General features: G+C 51.5%; 1 protein-coding gene across 5 annotated transcripts in view; it reads right to left on the reverse strand.

The window, feature by feature from the left end:
- The window catches only part of TRAPPC9 (trafficking protein particle complex subunit 9), a 725,402-nt gene that overhangs the window by 130,047 nt on the left and 576,455 nt on the right, over positions 1–18,900 (reverse strand). The window lies entirely within an intron of this gene.

The following is an 18,900-nucleotide window of genomic DNA, read 5'->3' on the forward strand; positions in this document are numbered from 1 at the left end:
ATTGTTGTAAAGTCTGTATTATTAACTTCTTCATCAAATATTTATTGCGCATGTAATAGAGGCTCCAGGGACAGTTCTAAGCTCTGAGAATACACTGACAACAAATCCGTCCTGCATGGAGCTTATATTCTAATGAGGGTAGAGAGACAAACAAGAAACAAATCTGTGATATGACTAAATATCAGAGGATTATAACAATTGTGCAGAAAAATTAAGCAACTCAGACCTTGGAAGGAAGGAGTGGTAGGTCAGACAGAAGATGTAGAAGGAAAGTTTAAAAAGAAAGAGGAAGAAAATTACCACACAGAATAAAACCAAGAAAATGCAGATCACAGAAGTATATAGAAAAATTACAAAAACAAAAAGCAAACAGAATGTATGACATAACCAAGACCAAACATTTATACCACAGCAATGCATATAAATGGCCTAAACTCACTTATGAATTAAAAAGACTTTGAAGTTGGATCAGAAAGCAAAACTCAATGCTTCATCCAAGAGAACCACATAAAAATGTGATTCTCAAAGGTTTAAATTCAAATGATAGGCAAAAGTATACCAGCCAAACAAAAAGAAGGCAGGGGTGGTAGTTATAATATCAAAGAGGGATGAAATAAGGGCAAAAAACATGAAAGGAGACAGAGAAGGGCATCTTAAATAATAAAGGGGACAACCAAAGGACAATAATTACGAGCATCTGTGTGCCACAGGCCATCAGCATTCACACTGCAGGTATCACGGGACACACACATGTCACATCAATACAAGATCACTCATGGTGCAATGGACCCACATGAGCATTAGTTGTGATTCACTGCTCAAACCCCATGGTAGATCAAATAAGAAAGGATCTTAAAGAACTACCCCATATCATTAATAAAGTAGAGCTAATTGATACATTTTCAACTCAATACATTTAAAACAAGGAACATAACTTCTTTAAAAATGTCCATGGCATAGTTACAAAGATCTTAGCACAAAGAAAACTTGGTAAATTGTAAGTGGTAAAAATAGTACTGAACTGATAATACCATTATATTAGAAAGCAATGACAAAAGAAGAAAACAAAACAAAGTAATTACCATAGGAAGTTTTTTTAAAAACTATCTTTTAACTCTCGGGACAGAAGTGAAATATAAATTAATTGCAGAATGCCTAAAACATATCAAACATGAAAACATTAAATTCTAGAACATGGAAAAGAGTAGAGAAACAGGGACCACCGGAAAATTCATATCCTTAAATAACTGTATTTATAATAGGAAATTTTAAATGAATTAAATATGCAACCCACAGGTAGATATTTAGAAAGGCAAAAAGGCATTGAGGGAAGACTATCTATAGCAGATATTAAAATATACTGTACTGTAAAGCTAGAACGACTACAAGGGTGGTGCTCACTCCTGGGTACATGGACAGAAGAGAGTCCAACAATTTCCCTAAATATATGAGAAAAGTGATTGGGAAAAGATAGATTATTGATTAAATGACTTGGGGACAATTAGGTGGCTTTTTAGAAAAAGAAAGGGAGGACCCATGCCACACTCACCTTAGCATATTCCAGATAAATAAAAGATTTGAATATTAAAGCAAATGAGACCATGAACATACCAGGAGAAAACATGGGAGAATGTTTTAAAAATGTAATCCAAATGAAGCAGGTCTTTTAAAGCATGGTTCCAACACAGAAGATATTTTTTAAGAGATTGCTCTATTTGAAAGGAATATCATACAGTGCGACTCACTCTGGTGAGGAATGACATATTTCACGAGGATATTTGTTGCCATCATGCTTATAACAGCAAAACATTAGAAACAACCTACGTCCATCAAAAGGTACAGAGTAAATAAAGGAGGATGCATCTGATGCATAGGTTCAAAAGAATGCACCAGCTCCACAGGATGGAGATGGAAACATACCCGAGATCTACCATTAAGTGAAAAAATAAAAATAAACAAACATGGTAGAACAGCTGTCACAGGATACCATTAAGGAAAAGAAATTTACAGACTATGTCTGCAGACACAACCAGAAATGGGACAACAGCAGCCCATGGGGAGAGGATCAGGGTTAAGGAGAAGGAGACTTGCACATCCTTTCTTACCTCCTAAATTCTGAAGTATGTTTGTGCATATTTTTTCTTTGCAACATAAATAAAGCAAATAAACACTTAGTGCACTGGCTTGCAGGGGCTACCATGCAGTGGGAGAAAGGCTTTCCACTGATATTCTGAGGCTTTCCCTTGGAAGTGGGGAGTGGGGCAGTGCTGGGAGGGGGGCCGTCTCTCTTCGCTCCCACACTTACTCACTGGTGGTCATGAAATCAGCTTTATGATTTTCAAGTTCCCTCTCTGTAAAACAAGGGTTGTTTTATGCATCTGATGAGGTTGTGTGAGGACTGTGTGACATGAGTGAATTTAAATGCCAGCAAAGTCCCTGCAGTAGAGGCTTCTCAATAAAGGTAGTTATGCTGATTACAAGTGAGAGTCCGCCAGCTGAGAGGTGCCTTCGCTCTGTGGCTCAGTTTTGTTATAACCCGGACACCTGGGCCCACCTTGGGTAGGCATAGGGCATGCTATGTTGAGTCCATTTTTATTAGCTCTTGGCTTATTAGGATTAATAACCTGCTACTTGCCACTCTATGGAGATTTCAGACTTCTTTCCTTAGCTTGTTTTCAGAACCTGACAGCTGCACTCACATCACCCTTTCCTCAGCACCTGCAGGCATTTATACTGTGTCTCTCATTTCCTGCTGGAGGGTCTGCCCCAGCCCCGCGAGCCAGAAGGCACTAGGAGCACACCAGTTGGCCTAATGCCACACTGAGGAGGACTATTAGAACCTTATATTTCCTGGAATCTGAATCAAATGATGAAAGGCATGGCCCCATGTCCCATTCCCCCACAGGAATAGACGACTGCAGAAATTACCCTTCCAAAAAAAGATGTCTCTTAAAGAAAGCAGCAGGCAGCTAGAGGAGGAGGAGTAAGAGCTGAGGTACCCCAGAGGCAGCCCCCCTGAGTCTAGCACAGACTGGCACCAAAGGTGTTCAATAGCAATTTGCTGGATGGGTGAATATGTGGGTGAATGGACGAATATGTGGGTGGGTAGGTGGGTGGATGGACTGATGAGCGGATAGGTGGGTGAATGATCAATGGGTAGGTAGATGAATGAGTTTGTGGGTGGCTGGATGAATGGATGGGTGAGTGGGAGCAGACAGATGGTGGTCAGATGAATGAGTTGATGGATGGGTAGATAGGCTGGTGGATAAGCTGGTGGATGGGCTTGTGGATAAATGAGTGGGCTGGTAGATGGGTTGGTGGGTAAATGGTTGGATGAGTGGATGGATGGATGGGTGGGTGGGTGGGCTGGTGGATGGGCTAGTGGGTAAATGGTTGGATGAGTGGATGGATGATGAGTGGGCTGGTAGACGGGTTGGTGAGTAAATGGTTGGATGGATCAGTGGGTAGGTGGATGGGTTGGCATGTAAATGGTTGGATGAGTGGATGGATGGATGGATGGATGGATGGATGGATGGGCTGGTGGATGGGTTGGTGGGTAGACGGTTGCATAAGTGGATGGACGGATGGGTGGGCTGGTGGATGGGTTGATGGGTAAATGGTTGGATAAGTGGATGGATGGATGGGTGGGCTGGTGGATGGGTTGATGGGTAAATGGTTGGATAAGTGGATGGATGGATGGGTGGGCTGGTGGATGGGTTGATGGGTAAATGGTTGGATAAGTGGATGGATGGATGGATGGGCTGGTGGATGGGTTGGTGGGTAGACGGTTGCATAAGTGGATGGACGGATGGGTGGGCTGGTGGATGGGTTGGTGGGTAAATGGTTGGATGAGTAGATGGATGGATGGGCGGGTGGGCTGGTAGATGGGTTGATGGGTGGGCTGGTGGATGGGTTGATGGGTGGGCTGGTGGATGGGTTGATGGGTAAATGGTTGGATAAGTGGATGGATGGATGGATGGGCTGGTGGATGCGTTGATGGGTAAATGGTTGGGTAAGTGGATCGATGGATGGGTGGGCTGGTGGATGGGTTGGTGGGTAGACAGTTGGATAAGTGGATGGATGGATGGGTGGGTGGGTGGGCTGGTGGATGGGTTGGTGGGTAGACAGTTGGATTAAGTGGATGGATGGATGGGTGGGTGGGTGGGCTGGTGGATGGGTTGGTGGGTAAATGGTTGGATGAGTAGATGGATGGGTGGGTGGGTGGGCTGGTAGATGGGTTGGTGGGTAAATAGTTGGATGGATGAGTGGGTTGGTGGGTAGATGGTTGGATAGGTGGGTGGGTAGGTGGCAGAGATGGGGAATGGATGCTTGGAGGATAAAAGTAAGCAAATGAAAGTCTAGAATAGTGCTTCAAGACCAGTCTTGATGTTACTGCTGATTTGTCTGGGAACGCTGGGTCAGTCCATCAGCATCTCCCAGCCTCATTTTCCTCATGGATAGAAAGAGGATGCCAACACATTGATCACTGATAGGTGATCATATTATTCATCATAAAAGGATAACAGTAATAAGTGAACACTCACAAGTGCATCAGCTGGACCCTTCCCAGCATCCTGGTTTGGGCAGAACTGTCCCTTTCTCCCCAGCACCTTCCCCCACCCCTCCATCAGGCTGTGTGTGAGTGCCGGGGGTAAGCCAACTGCTCCCTGCACTTGCTGTCCGTCAGTGCCATGCCCTGCTCAGGAGGATCCAGGAAGCCTCCCTGCACTTGCTCTCCCTCAGTGCCACGCCCTGCTCAGGAGGATCCAGGAAGCCTCCCTGCACTTGCTCTCCGTCAGTGCCATGCCCTGCTCAGGAGGATCCAGGAAGCCTCCCTGCACTTGCTGTCCCTCAGTGCCATGCCCTGCTCAGGAGGATCCAGGAAGCCTCCCTGCACTTGCTCTCCCTCAGTGCCATGCCCTGCTCAGGAGGATCCAGGAAGCCTCCCTGCACTTGCTCTCCCTCAGTGCCATGCCCTGCTCAGGAGGATCCAGGAAGCCTCCCTGCACTTGCTCTCCGTCAGTGCCATGCCCTGCTCAGGAGGATCCAGGAAGCCTCCCTGCACTTGCTCTCCGTCAGTGCCATGCCCTGCTCAGGAGGATCCAGGAAGCCTCCCTGCACTTGCTGTCCCTCAGTGCCATGCCCTGCTCAGGAGGATCCAGGAAGCCTCCCTGCACTTGCTCTCCCTCAGTGCCATGCCCTGCTCAGGAGGATCCAGGAAGCCTCCCTGCACTTGCTCTCCGTCAGTGCCATGCCCTGCTCAGGAGGATCCAGGAAGCCTCCCTGCACTTGCTCTCCGTCAGTGCCATGCCCTGCTCAGGAGGATCCAGGAAGCCTCCCTGCACTTGCTCTCCGTCAGTGCCATGCCCTGCTCAGGAGGATCCAGGAAGCCTCCCTGCACTTGCTCTCCGTCAGTGCCATGCCCTGCTCAGGAGGATCCAGGAAGCCTCCCTGCACTTGCTGTCCCTCAGTGCCATGCCCTGCTCAGGAGGATCCAGGAAGCCTCCCTGCACTTGCTGTCCCTCAGTGCCATGCCCTGCTCAGGAGGATCCAGGAAGCCTCCCTGCACTTGCTCTCCATCAGTGCCATGCCCTGCTCAGGAGGATCCAGGAAGCCTCCCTGCACTTGCTCTCCGTCAGTGCCATGCCCTGCTCAGGAGGATCCAGGAAGCCTCCCTGCACTTGCTCTCCGTCAGTGCCATGCCCTGCTCAGGAGGATCCAGGAAGCCTCCCTGCACTTGCTCTCCGTCAGTGCCATGCCCTGCTCAGGAGGATCCAGGAAGCCTCCCTGCACTTGCTGTCCGTCAGTGCCATGCCCTGCTCAGGAGGATCCAGGAAGCCTCCCTGCACTTGCTCTCCGTCAGTGCCATGCCCTGCTCAGGAGGATCCAGGAAGCCTCCCTGCACTTGCTGTCCGTCAGTGCCATGCCCTGCTCAGGAGGATCCAGGAAGCCTCCCTGCACTTGCTCTCCGTCAGTGCCATGCCCTGCTCAGGAGGATCCAGGAAGCCTCCCTGCACTTGCTGTCCGTCAGTGCCATGCCCTGCTCAGGAGGATCCAGGAAGCCTCCCTGCACTTGCTCTCCCTCAGTGCCATGCCCTGCTCAGGAGGATCCAGGAAGCCTCCCTGCACTTGCTCTCCGTCAGTGCCATGCCCTGCTCAGGAGGATCCAGGAAGCCTCCCTGCACTTGCTGTCCGTCAGTGCCATGCCCTGCTCAGGAGGATCCAGGAAGCCTCCCTGCACTTGCTGTCCGTCAGTGCCATGCCCTGCTCAGGAGGATCCAGGAAGCCTCCCTGCACTTGCTGTCCGTCAGTGCCATGCCCTGCTCAGGAGGATCCAGGAAGCCTCCCTGCACTTGCTCTCCGTCAGTGCCATGCCCTGCTCAGGAGGATCCAGGAAGCCTCCCTGCACTTGCTCTCCGTCAGTGCCATGCCCTGCTCAGGAGGATCCAGGAAGCCTCCCTGCACTTGCTGTCCGTCAGTGCCATGCCCTGCTCAGGAGGATCCAGGAAGCCTCCCTGCACTTGCTGTCCGTCAGTGCCATGCCCTGCTCAGGAGGATCCAGGAAGCCTCCCTGCACTTGCTCTCCGTCAGTGCCATGCCCTGCTCAGGAGGATCCAGGAAGCCTCCCGGCACTTGCTCTCCGTCAGTGCCATGCCCTGCTCAGGAGGATCCAGGAAGCCTCCCTGCACTTGCTCTCCGTCAGTGCCATGCCCTGCTCAGGAGGATCCAGGAAGCCAGGCAGAGCACCTCCTCTCATCTGCCTGGACACAGTCACTGTTTCCAAGGAGCTCACAGTCTTGGGAAGAGGACAGACAAATGGCCAAGTAAATGGGAGGGGGTGTCATGCAGGAGCAGACAAGGGTGCTGAAGGCCTCCTGCAGTGAGAGTTACTTCAGGTGGAAGCAGCCAGGGGCTGGGGGGACAATTCGTTCCACTTGGCGTCTGTTCTCAGCCATATTCCTGTCCTTTGTACTGGAGTTTTCTCCAGGGACCTGGCTCAGAAAGATGTAGCCCTGGCTCTAGGATCAGAACCCCTAGTCCACCTCTGGCCTCCGGAAACAAACACCAGCCCAGCCACCATGGTGCCACATTCTGTGCTGGCTCTGGGGTTAGTACCTCCCTCTCCCGGGACTGGAGCGCACATCCTCTCAAACTGGCTGCTGCCTTGCCGAGGATCCAGACTGACCCACAGTCAGGCCGTTCTTCTCGGCAGGAGCATGGGTCAGTCAACCACCCTGAAGGCCAGGCTGGCCACAGGCATGCACGCTGCACCAGTAAGGCTGCTCTGGGAATGGATCCTTGGGAACTGACCAGGGCTGTCATAAGGCAGATGCCAGGAATACCTGCCTTAGAGTTATAAATGGAAAAATGAAACATTAATAAGCAATAATAAGGGACTGCCTCAGTGCATCTGGGCACATCAACATGGAACTATTTAAATCATGTGGAAGAATGACATCTACGCCTAGGCTCAAATCTGGCCTTGGACAGGAGGAGGATGGCCTCATTCACTCTTTGATGGAGTCAGCAAACCCTTACTGAGCACCCACAGGTGCTGAGGATGCTGCTGCATTCTCAGGCACCCACCAGCAGCAGAAGACACAGCCCGCAGACAGTACAACCTTAAGGAGAAAGATACCAAGGTGGGGGTGGGGAAACGCGCAGGCGGAAATGCAGCTGGGCCCAGGCGAGGCACAAACGTGTGGGGCCGGGGAGGCCAAGGCAGGCTGCCTACAAGAACCTGAGTTAGAAGGAAAGGGCTGGATAAGCCTATGGGAGGCAGCAGGTATGAAGGCCTGGGGGGAGCATGGCTCACAGGGACAAGCAACTGCAGCTGAGGAAGCCTGGAGCCCAGGTCACAGGGAAGATAGACAGGCCCAGGGAAGGGAGGCAAGGATGAAGAAGGTGCTGTGGGCAGTGGGGGGCCTTCTGAGCCAAAGGCCAGGCTTGGGAGTCCATCCTCAGGGCTCTGTAGCCATGAGAATTCTCCAGGTAGGAGAACAACAAGCATGGCCACAGGTGGAAGATCGCCCTGAGCGCCGTGGGAAAGACAAGTCCCACACGCGCATAACCGGGGGCAGGGACAGCAGCTATGGGACCAGTCACAAAGCCTCTCCACCCACCGGTTTCTTCCAAAAGCAGACAGTGCTTACCCCACTGGGGCATCGGGAGGAACAGATGAGGGGACGCTGGAAGTTACGCCTTCCTGAAAGGCGCAGTAGGTGCTCCACAAACACTGTTTCTTTTGGGGATCAAGATCACAATTAAGCAGGCTCCCAAATGGTATTTCAAACAGAGATGTCTGCAGCTAAATAGAAGATTGAGGAGTGAAGGTAGACAGGACGGGGGAAGAAGAGAGAGGAGGGAGAGGAGAGAGACGAGGCAGCAGGCAGGGTGGGGACAGGCCCTGCATCCAGGCTGCCTGGGTTCAGATGGGATGAGGTGGCCCTGGGGCTGCCACATTCCGGGTTTCCTTTTTCCCGTCCACATGAGGGATGTCGTAGCAACCTCCTCCAGGGTTCCCACAGGGACGCAGAAAGGAGACTGCGCCTGAAACACAGCAGCCATGTCCACAGATGGAACACCGGGGGCCTGTGAACAGAGGCCTCTCCAAATGGGGGATTAGGAGCTGGGGCTTTTCCTCTGAATATAGGTTGTTTTCATTTTTTTTCCCCCTTCAAAAAGAAGGTAACTACTTTTGTAAAGAAAAACAAACGATCCTCTTTGTCAACCCATGCCCAGGGATGCCAACTGGGCCATGCGACAGCCTTCGCCCCCCACACCCACTGCCGGGCAAGCTGGGCCTCAGGCCAGTTGCCACAAGCCGTCATGGTCCCCAGGAAGCGGCTCTCAACTCAGGCCGACCAGGCTCTCAGAGTCACCAAAACCACCCAATTCACCATCGTGGTCTCCAGGAAGTGGCTCTCAGCTCAGGCAGACCAGGCCCTCAGAGTCACCAAAACCACCCAGTTCACCTGCCCCAGTGGGCGGAGGCTCCTCCACAGGCCTCAGAAGTACTGACTAACACTGGCCTGGAGCAGATGTTTGGAGATGTGGGCTGTGCTGGAAAAATCCACTGCTGGTGCTGTTGCTAAGCTACCTGGGAAGGAGGCAGAGGGCCGGTGGGCAAGCCCAGCTGCCAGGGTGGCCTGGGGCACCCACTGCCACCATCGATGCGGCTGTCCTACTGTCCGGCTAGTGGGAGCCGGCTTTCTCACTCCCTTTTCCAGGCAGTCTGAGCTCTGAATGTATTCAGCGACTCGTAGCAGCCATTCTACATGAATTTCATGTTAGAAAAAAACAAAGCTCCCCACATGATGTCCATGTTACACAATTTGATGAAAGGGCACGTTCTCACTGTAGGGACATGTCTCTCTGCAAAGCCCCAGAAAGCACCAGGACACAGCTCAGCCTCAGAGGCACCAGGCAGAGCTCTGGCTGCTGGCACCGTGGGCTCCAGACTCCTGAACGGAGCTGGCTCAGGGCAGAAGGTGCTGTTCGGATGGAAGCAGCAACACCCAGACACCATGGGATCCACAGCCTGCTCCAGGTGGTCTGTCCTCGGGGAGGCCCATGGGTTCTGAGCCACATCCTCATGCGTACCGGGACTCCTTCCTGGGAAGGCGGCAGCTGGGGGTCAGGCTCTAGTCTGTCTCTCGCCTCTGCTTCTGGAACATCTGCACAAGCTCTGAGGCCAGCAAATACCAGGATCTGTGTAAACAACCTGCTGACTGATCTGGAACCCCAGCCCTCATCGGACAGAGAGTGGCTCTAAGGCAGGGATTGAGTTTATTTTTGGGTCCCCAGCACTGAGGACAGTGCCTGGTGCAGAGTAGTGATCAACAGATGTTTATTGAATGAATGGATGGATCAATCAATCAATCAACATCCTCCATGCAACCTTAGGCCCCCAGCCTCACCTCCCTCTCCTTACCAGCCCACCCATCTTCCCTGTGGTTCCAGGCTCCATCAACAGCAATCATTTGTCCCCACGAACCATGTCCAGCCCCACCTCACTCTTCCAGGCCTTTGTATCTGCTGTCCGCTATACTCTCCTAGTCATGAAGAGTTTGGACCTTGAGCCATGCTCCCCAAATGTGAGAGCACCACATCTCCTCCGAGATAAGGCAGAGGACTGTCCCGCACACAAGCCATCAGGTGGCTGCTCTGCCTCCCAGGCTGGTGTTGCCCTCGTTCCCACACGTGCAGCCTTCACATCACAGCTCAGAACTGGAGCTCACGGTGGGATTTGCTTGGTGATTAGTTGAAGAATGTGTACTGAAAATATCCACTCCATAATGTGGATACAACCTAATCTGTATTCACTGGATGTCTATGAAAGACAGCACAGACCAATCATTGATGCATCTGAGAAAATACAAAGAGCTATAAAGAGGAAAGTGTTAGCAGTGGAAGAGGCAGGCGGAGGGTGGCACAGTCGTGGGACACTCAAATCCGCATGGCAAACGCTTAGCCCCATTAGTCACCATGACCGGGTCTCTATGGAAACGCCTGGAAGATGGTCCTCAAAATAGACAGTCAGGGAGCATGCTGGGTTTCTGCAGCAGGCACAGAAAGGTCCAGCCCTACCTCCTGCTCTTCCCACCTGGAGGATGGGAGCAGCACATCCTTTCCAGGACTGTTCATGGGCTGAGACGGAGGGGTCTCAGGAGCTCCAGCCCGATGTGCAGATTCGGGGTCCAGTTGTGAGCATGGCCCTGCTCCTGGCCCAGCCCTGCCCTCTGCCTCCTGCCTTGCCATCAGACCCTCTGCAGCAGGAACACACTCACTCTGGGATTCAGGCCCCAGAAGCAGGGAGATTCTGGTGGTCCCCCACTGCCCGTAGTCTGGCATCAGCACCCACAGCACAGCCCCCAAAGATCACACCCGCCTCTGTGAGCCTGAGGAACATGCTCTCTGCTGGGCTCCAAGCCTGAGGAACATGAGGAACATGCTCTCTGCTGGGCTCCTGGGGGTTTCTTCAAACCTCCACTAAGTATCTTCACTTTACAAGAGGGAAACCCAAGTTCACAGGACTTGACCATCAGCTGAAGTCAAGACTCACCACGAGGGTGCAGCGGAGGCTGTGCCGAGACCCCAGTTGGCTCAGCGCTGACTCCTTGCCAGTCCGAGCCACGCAACTGCTGTCATCATCACACAATAAAGTTGACAGCTCTGCTCTCTGCCAAGATCCCATAAAATATTAATAACTTCTGAGAATCCACGCTGAGGGAATCGCCCCAAAACACAGAAAAGGCTCTAGAAAAAGCCACTACATGTAACTTTTATAATAGCAAACATTCTGAAGCAATCTAAATGTTCAACAATAGAACAAGTATTAAATTATCTTGTATTCATTTGATAAAATATAGTTCAGCCCTTAACAATATGTGCGAGACATGTTTATAACATGGGAAATGCTTATACTTTTGTCAAGCGTAAAAAGGGACACAGAAGTATAAATACAGTAGGATCATCCCTGTGGACAAAATTAGAATTGGAAAGTAGCAAAAAGACTTGGGAATGCACAAAAATGAATTAGAGGTTGTTTTGGGGATAGGGAAAGACTGTTTTTTTATCTATGTTTTCTGATTGTCTCTCATCTTCTACCATGAGAATATATTCCTTTCATGAAGTGATCTAGCGGGAGGTTGAGATTCTGGTGGAAGGAACTCATATTTGAACCTGGGGCTGTTCCCTCCCAGCTGTGCAGTGCTGGGGGAGACCAGCTGTGCTGAGCTCAAGTTCCTCCTCTACATGGGAGAACCTCAGCCTTCAGGGCAGTGGCAGGGCTCGGAAATAACAACCTAAAGACCTCACGCCTGGCCCAGCAGGTGAGCTGTCCTGCAAAACAGTTGCTTTGAAATTAGAGGCTGGGCCTGCTAGCTTGCACCTGAACTCCCAGCACTTTGGGAGGCCAAAGCAGAAGGATCACTTGAGGCCGGGAGTTCAAGACCAGCCTGGGCAACATAGGGAGACCCCATCTCTACAAAAATTAACAAATACAAATAACAAATACAAAAATTAGCTGGGTGTGGTTGAAGCGAGAGGATCACTGAGCCCAGGAGGTCAAGAATGCAGTGAGCTATGATTGCACCACTGCATTCCAGCCTGAGCGATAAGCAGGAGCCTGTCTCAAAACTATGTACAAATTCAAAAATTCAAGAAGAAACTTTTCCTTTTTGAATTGAATTAGTGAGCCTGCTCTAAGTCAGAGAAAGAATCAGTCAGGCCAGGCCAAAGCTGGGGATACTGAGTCTGCCAGGGAACGAGGGCCCAGCCCGGCATGGCAGCCTACAGGTGTGATAGAAACTCCCACAGGCCATGGGGGCTTCTAGGGAACTCCAGCCTTAGTTCATCCTTGGAGGGGACTCTGGAAGAATGGTGAGGGGAGCCCAGGTCATGGGGGGTGGGGCGCAGGGAACATGGCAGCCCCAAAGCCCTGGCTGGGGGTGAGGAGTGGGTGGGTCCGAGACCTGGATTCCACCGCGCGGGACGGGAGGGGAGCTTCCTGGGCTGTGTCCCTGCATGCGGACCCTGCACCACATGTGCTCCCAGTGGGCCTGAAGGCGGGTGCAGGACGTGGTCATGGTGAGGGGCAGACAAAACTCACCCTTTCCTCATGCACCACCACACCCTGGCTGGCTAACTAAGGTCTGAACTCTCCACCTGTCCCTGCCCAGATGGTAAACTCAACCCAATCACCCATCCCTCTAACCCAACTGAGAGCTCTCTCCTCCATACCACCATCCCAGCCCCTTCCCTTCAGAGCCATCTCCCCTCCTCCCAAATGCCCTCTGCCTGCAGGATCAGGCTGCTCCGGCCCCCGCAGGCTCTCCCCAGGCCTCCCCTGTGTTGGCCCTGCTGTCCTACACCAGGCACCTCCTCTCCTAGCCTGGAGTTCCTCGAGGGAATGAAGAGAGAGAAGACAGAGAAAGAAACCAGGGAGATTTTAAATGCTCGATTTGTGAGCACTGGTTACATGGCAAGGAATTATTTGTGTTAGCTTGTTTCATTCTCCCAACATCCCTGCAAGGTGGGTGAGTCACAACACTTCACAGAGAACCAGAGCTCAGAGCATAAGTAACTGCTCAGGGCACTCGGCCAACTTGGCAAAACACAGCAAACTTGAGACCAGAAGCAGGTCTGTGGGATTTGAAGCCAAGATCGTTCCATGGGGTCCGCGTCTGCTTGTTCCTCCACATCCCAAGGGCCTGAACTATGAGTCACAGGGCAAGGTGCCTGTTCTCCCTCTCTTTGTATATACACAGATATATAAATGTGTGATCCCAAACAATGCTCGAAGAGAAGACTCTGCTCAGAAATGGAAAACCCCCACATGGCTGCTTTGGGAAGAGATGCCATTCAACTCAGCCGAGGTCCCTGCAGGCTTTCACTGTGATCTTGCTGCAGTCAGGGACCAACCCAGGTGTGCAGGCGACCGGCATAGCCATGGCTCCCAAGCAAAGCAAAGATGCCAAGGGCCTCTTAAGTGGCAGAATGCAGTAGGAGTGGAAATGGATACCCTGGTGGCCATGGCAAGACCCTTGCCCCACTGGGACTCACAGATCCAGCTGTAGCATTGGGGAGGGGGCTGGAGTCACCTTGACCCCTGCTACCCAGTTCAGCTCCCATGCCCTATGACTTGCAAAGTCTCAAGAATGTGCTGGGGTCCTGTTTAAGGTTTAAAGACTTGACCCAACCCAGACCCTCCCTGCACTCCCCACCCTCCTCACAGGGGAAGGCTGAGTGTCCTGTGCCCCCTTGGAAGATCACCTTGGAAATCCAAGTTCCAACAGTGCCCACGTCACAATCGAGAGTCACGTGCCCATGTGATGAATAAACATCTCAAGATCCCTAAAAATGTTCATAGCCTTTGACCTAGCAGTAACTCTTAACTAGAAAACTTGTCTAGTCAGAAAATCGAATCAAAATGTATGTATTAACATGTTCACTGGAAACAGCAAGATATGATAATAGTGAGATAAACTGTGACACTGCAAACAGGAAAATATCATGCCCCGTTTCTGGAAATGGTTCCACACTGTAGTGCTAGGCCCTGGCCTTGGCAGGTGCCGCCAGCGACTGAAAGCGCACGGCTGAGCTGCTCGCTGCCGGGGCTCCCACAGGGACAGGCTCACCTCCTGAAGGCAGAAATGCCTTTCAGATCTTAGCATTGTTTCTTAAAAGCCATGCATTTTCTCCAGGATAAAGGGATTATATTCGCATTATTTGCCAACATGCCTCCGTGCCCACAACCGGCAACCCAAACACTATCAATTACCAAACAGAAAAAGCAAGCCTGGGGAAGAAACGACGTGGTGCTGCAGAAGGAGCCTCCTGCCCTCCCGAGGTTCTTCCAGTGGCCTCTGGCTGGAGAGACTGTCCACAGGCTCACTCCAGGAGTGGCAGCAGCTGGACTACCCCTCCCTGGGGAATTTGTTTCTTTTGCCTGATAGAATATATTAAGACAAGTTGAACCTCATTTTCACTAGTCTTTTTAGGGAATCCGAATTCCTTTAGATCCAGATGTATTTTCTGTTCAAACCTTAATAATTTAACAAAAATAGATCTGACTGCCAATTGGTTTGCTCAGCACTCATATACAGAGTATCACATGTGGTAAGCGCCCCATCTCCTATCCACCCTTTATACCACCTGAGCTGCCTAACAACCTGCTGAAGTGGGAATTATGTCCTCCAAACTAGCAAATAGACCTGCTCTGGTCTCATGATGAAGTCACTCACCCACATCTGATGACTGTCCTCAGATGGCTGAAGTGCTGCGTCTCAAACCACCACCCTAACAAAGGCAAGGCTACCTTTCTTTAGTTATGAAAAAAAGAGCTGGCCTACCAACTGCTAACCATCTCTCTATGCCATGCAAACGAGACCTTAAAACCACCTTCTCAAATTCTCCAAGAACAGAGACAGAAAAAGATGGCAGCTCTTGGGCCAATTCCGACTCGCTGAAAGCAAGAAAAACATGTAACCACCTCTTAATGCCGTGGGCCACACTCCAGACCGCAGGGCCTCACCCCTCTCCTTACTGTCCCCCAGACTGAAGAGCTCCTGCCTGGGCCTCCCTCTGATGGTGGCCCCACCATGCATGGATGCCAGGAAGGGGGTCTATGCACTGCCCAGTCCCTGGGGTGGGCAAGGGGGTGGTGAGGATGAATGCCACAGATTCAAGGAGAGCCCCTTGTGAGTTTTCACACCAGGGCTCGGGTATATGGCTCCTAGAACTGGGTTGATCTTCCAGGAATAACAGAAATATCTGCATAAAAGACTCTGTAGCTTTTAAAACAGAAGTGATTATAATAAATCATTGCTTTGCAGGTGGTAGGGATTTATGGAGTGCCAGACACATTTACAAATGTCATTTCACTTTGATTCTGAGCCCCAGAGCAACATGTGAGGTCGCCATGGGAGAGGTCCATGCCGCCCTGAGATGGGGAAATGGAGGCTCAGGGTGCCTCCCTGACGCAGCACGTGGCTGGACCGAAACATAAATCCAGGACCCCTGGCTCCACCAAAAGCCTCTACTACACCACAGAGGGGACTGAAGCACCATGAAGAAGGCCTTTGCGTTCAGACAAGAGTGCAGTGAATACCACGGCTCTTTTCTCTCACCCTGTCCCCCTACCTGTTCCCCCAGAGGCTGCAGTGAAACAAGGTCAACAACGTCAATGAAATGTCACCTCTCACCCTGCACTGAGCCCAGCTGTGGGGGCCAGTATGCATCTGCGCAGGCCTGGTCCCACCACTGGCCCACATCATCTATGGGGAAAGGGAGTCAGCACAGGGGGTAGGAGGGTGGCGAGGAGACAGGTGCGGGTCTCAGAGGAAACAATAGTGCATGGTGGCAGGGGCTGCACTGAGCACGTAATAGACATCATCTCATGTAATCCCTGGAGTAACTTATCCAGCAGGCATCATCCCATTCCATAAAGGAAGAAACTCAGGCTCAAAGAGGTGAAGTGATGTGCTGAAGGTCACATAGCTAACACATGATAGAGCTGGGATCTGAGTCCAGGGCTGCCTGATCCTGAGAGGCCATGGAACCAAACTACATTTCCAAAAGAAATCCCTGAGCCCCCCTATGAAAAAAGGGTGCTATGGATTGAATGTCTCCTCCAAAACTCACGTTGAAACTTAATCCCCAGTGTGGCAGTGTTGGGAGCTGGAGCCTTTAATTGGTGATTGGGTCGTGAGGGCTCTGCCCTCATGAATGGATTAATCCATTCAAGGATTAATGTGTTGATGGATGACTGGGTCCTCATGAGTGGGAAAATGGTGACTTTATAAGAAAAGGAAGAGAGACCTGAGCTAGCACATGAGTACGCTCAGCTCCCTCGCCATGTGATGCCCAGCACCACCTGAGCACTCTGCAGAGTCCCCAGCAGCAAGAGGGCCCTCACCAGACATAGCTCCTTGACCTGGGACTTTGCAGCCTCTACAACTGTAAGAAATACATTTCTTTATAAATTACCCAGTTTCAAGTATTCTGCTATAAGCAACAGAAAATGAACTAGTACAAAGAGGAAGAAAATCAGGGCAAGAAATGGAAGCAGCATGTAACACAGCAGGGGGCTGAGCCTGGCCTAGAGCCTTCACGCCTCCCGGCAGGCACCTCTGCCCACACAGGCGTGTGCAGCTTCCAGGCTGTTCTGTGCTGAGAGGCGTCCTGGGGCCAAACCAACTTCCTAGTCCTGGCTCTAATTGTCCACTGTTCTCTCTAATTTCCCCACTATTGTACATTTTTAAAGGATGTTCTTAGTACACCCAGGGGAGAGGGCAAAATGAACAGAAAGGACCTTTATGATCATTAAGGACTAAAGCTTTTCTACATCTGAAATTCCCAAATTGCCCAGGCTTCTTCCAGCCGCCCCACCAGTTTTCAGGCAGGACCGCGCTGAGGTTCATCCCTGGCTGGTAGAGGCCTGGTGGCCTGTAACACAGTGCTCCCGGCTCTGCTCACTCTGGAGCCCCTGGGGCAAGTGCCAGCCTCTGAGCCTCAGTCTCCCTGTTTGTAAATGATGGAGAAAACCTCACTCACGGGACTGTGGCGAGGAGTGCATGGCAGCTCTTACGCAAAATGCCTGGGACAGGAGATGCTCAACAATCCAATCTGACGTGCTGCACCAGGGAGGCACCCTGAGCCTCCATTTCCCCATCTTAGGGCGGCATGGACCTCTCCCATGGCGACCTCACACGTTGCTCTGAGGCTCAGAATCAAAGTGAAACGACATTTGTAAACGTGTCTGGCACACCATAAATCCCTCTTCTCTGTCCTGTGCCTCTCCAATTCCAGAACCCTCCTTACCCTTAGGGCCCACCTAGAACAGTGTCAAGGGCAGTTCGTGCCCTGGGAAGGACCTTGTTTCCAGACTGCAGGGACTTCTCCCCGCTCAGCCTTGTACCATCAGAACCTCTCCCCCAGGGCTCTGCTCCTGGGTGCCCCGCTGGTCACCTACCCAAACAAAGGCCCCCAAGCCATCTCAAAACCCTTACCTGGGGCTAGGGCTGCCGACCCTCAGACAGAAGGGAGGAGCCCACCTGCTGCCCACTTCTTCCACCCCAAGTCACTCTGTTCTTTGCTCTTGGGCCCCTGTTCTGCCTGTGGCCCTCCCTTCGCTCATTTGCCCCATGAAAGTCCTGCATAGCTACCTGGTGGAATCTCCTCTGGCAACAGATAAAATACAGCTAATCCCCCTGGGCCTGACCCCACCTCACGGCCAGGGGGGCCCAGATGTCTTTCCCGGCTCAGCTCTCTGAGTGTAGGGACACGGCTGACTGTGCTCAGGTCATCAGGAGATAGATAGGACATTTCCACCTAGAAAAGTGGCTGGGCTACAGGGAAGCCTCCAGAGAACCAAACTGTGAAACCCTCTGCAGAAACACCAAGCCTTTCCTTCCTGCCACTCAGGCTGGCTCAGAGAGGAGGAAGAGTCCACAGAAGGAGCCCGAGTGTAAAATGGAAACCCATAGCCGCCATGATGGTGCCCACCTGGTCCCAACAGCTTTCATCTGTGAGGAGCCAGGAGGCAGCCTCTGCAGGATCAGGGGGTCTCCAGGCTGAAGGGCGCTGGTGGAGTGCAAGGAGAAAGGCTTGTTTTCTCCTCACGCCACTGGAATCATTTCCATGTGTCTCTAGCCCATGAAAGGGGCAGAACAAATTTATTAATGAACCGGATCCTGGATCAAAGAGGAGCTACTCATTCACAATGACCTCTTGGGTAAAGAAGAGGAAGAAAGGGGATATGTATGCTTGCAACTGATTGTCTGCAGGGGATCCAAAATAGATGAGCTGATTAAATAATTTCCAGATAATAAAGATTCTCACTTCAAAAGAAATGCTAAGCTTGTTTCTCAGCAAAATATTTTTGAGTTCAATGTAGAAAGGCACAGTGTAGGGTGGAAGTTCCCAGGTACAAGAAGAAGAAGCAGTCAAATAAACTGTGCTAAGTGTCCAGTAATGGCGTTCTCTTGGGGTTGAACACAACGTTGAGTTGAGGCATTTACAAACCAAACAATTTTCCACACAGACAGCATGAAAAGCTGTCCATGCGTAGTCGTGGTGAGTGGGGTGAACACAAGGGGTTCACCACACCCTGTTCTCTTTTGCCATCCCAAGCCACTCTCAGTTCTGGAAACAGTTGCAGAGCACACACCCCGCCAGACACAGTCAATTGCCATTTCGGAAGACGGCCCACTCTACAGCAAGTGCAAGTCAAGATGTAGGCCGAGATCCACCTGCTGCACCTGTTTCGACGGGCAATGAGCCCTTCTCATGTCTGCACTGTCACCGGAGTGCTGAGCTGCCCGCCTAGGTGAACAAAGATGCCCTCACACAGAGGTGCTGGCGCAGTATGGTGAGCCCGTCTTTTTCCCCCAAGGT

This window comes from Pan paniscus, chromosome 7 (genome assembly GCF_029289425.2).
Source record: "Pan paniscus chromosome 7, NHGRI_mPanPan1-v2.0_pri, whole genome shotgun sequence".
Classification (NCBI taxonomy): Eukaryota; Metazoa; Chordata; class Mammalia; order Primates; family Hominidae; genus Pan; species Pan paniscus.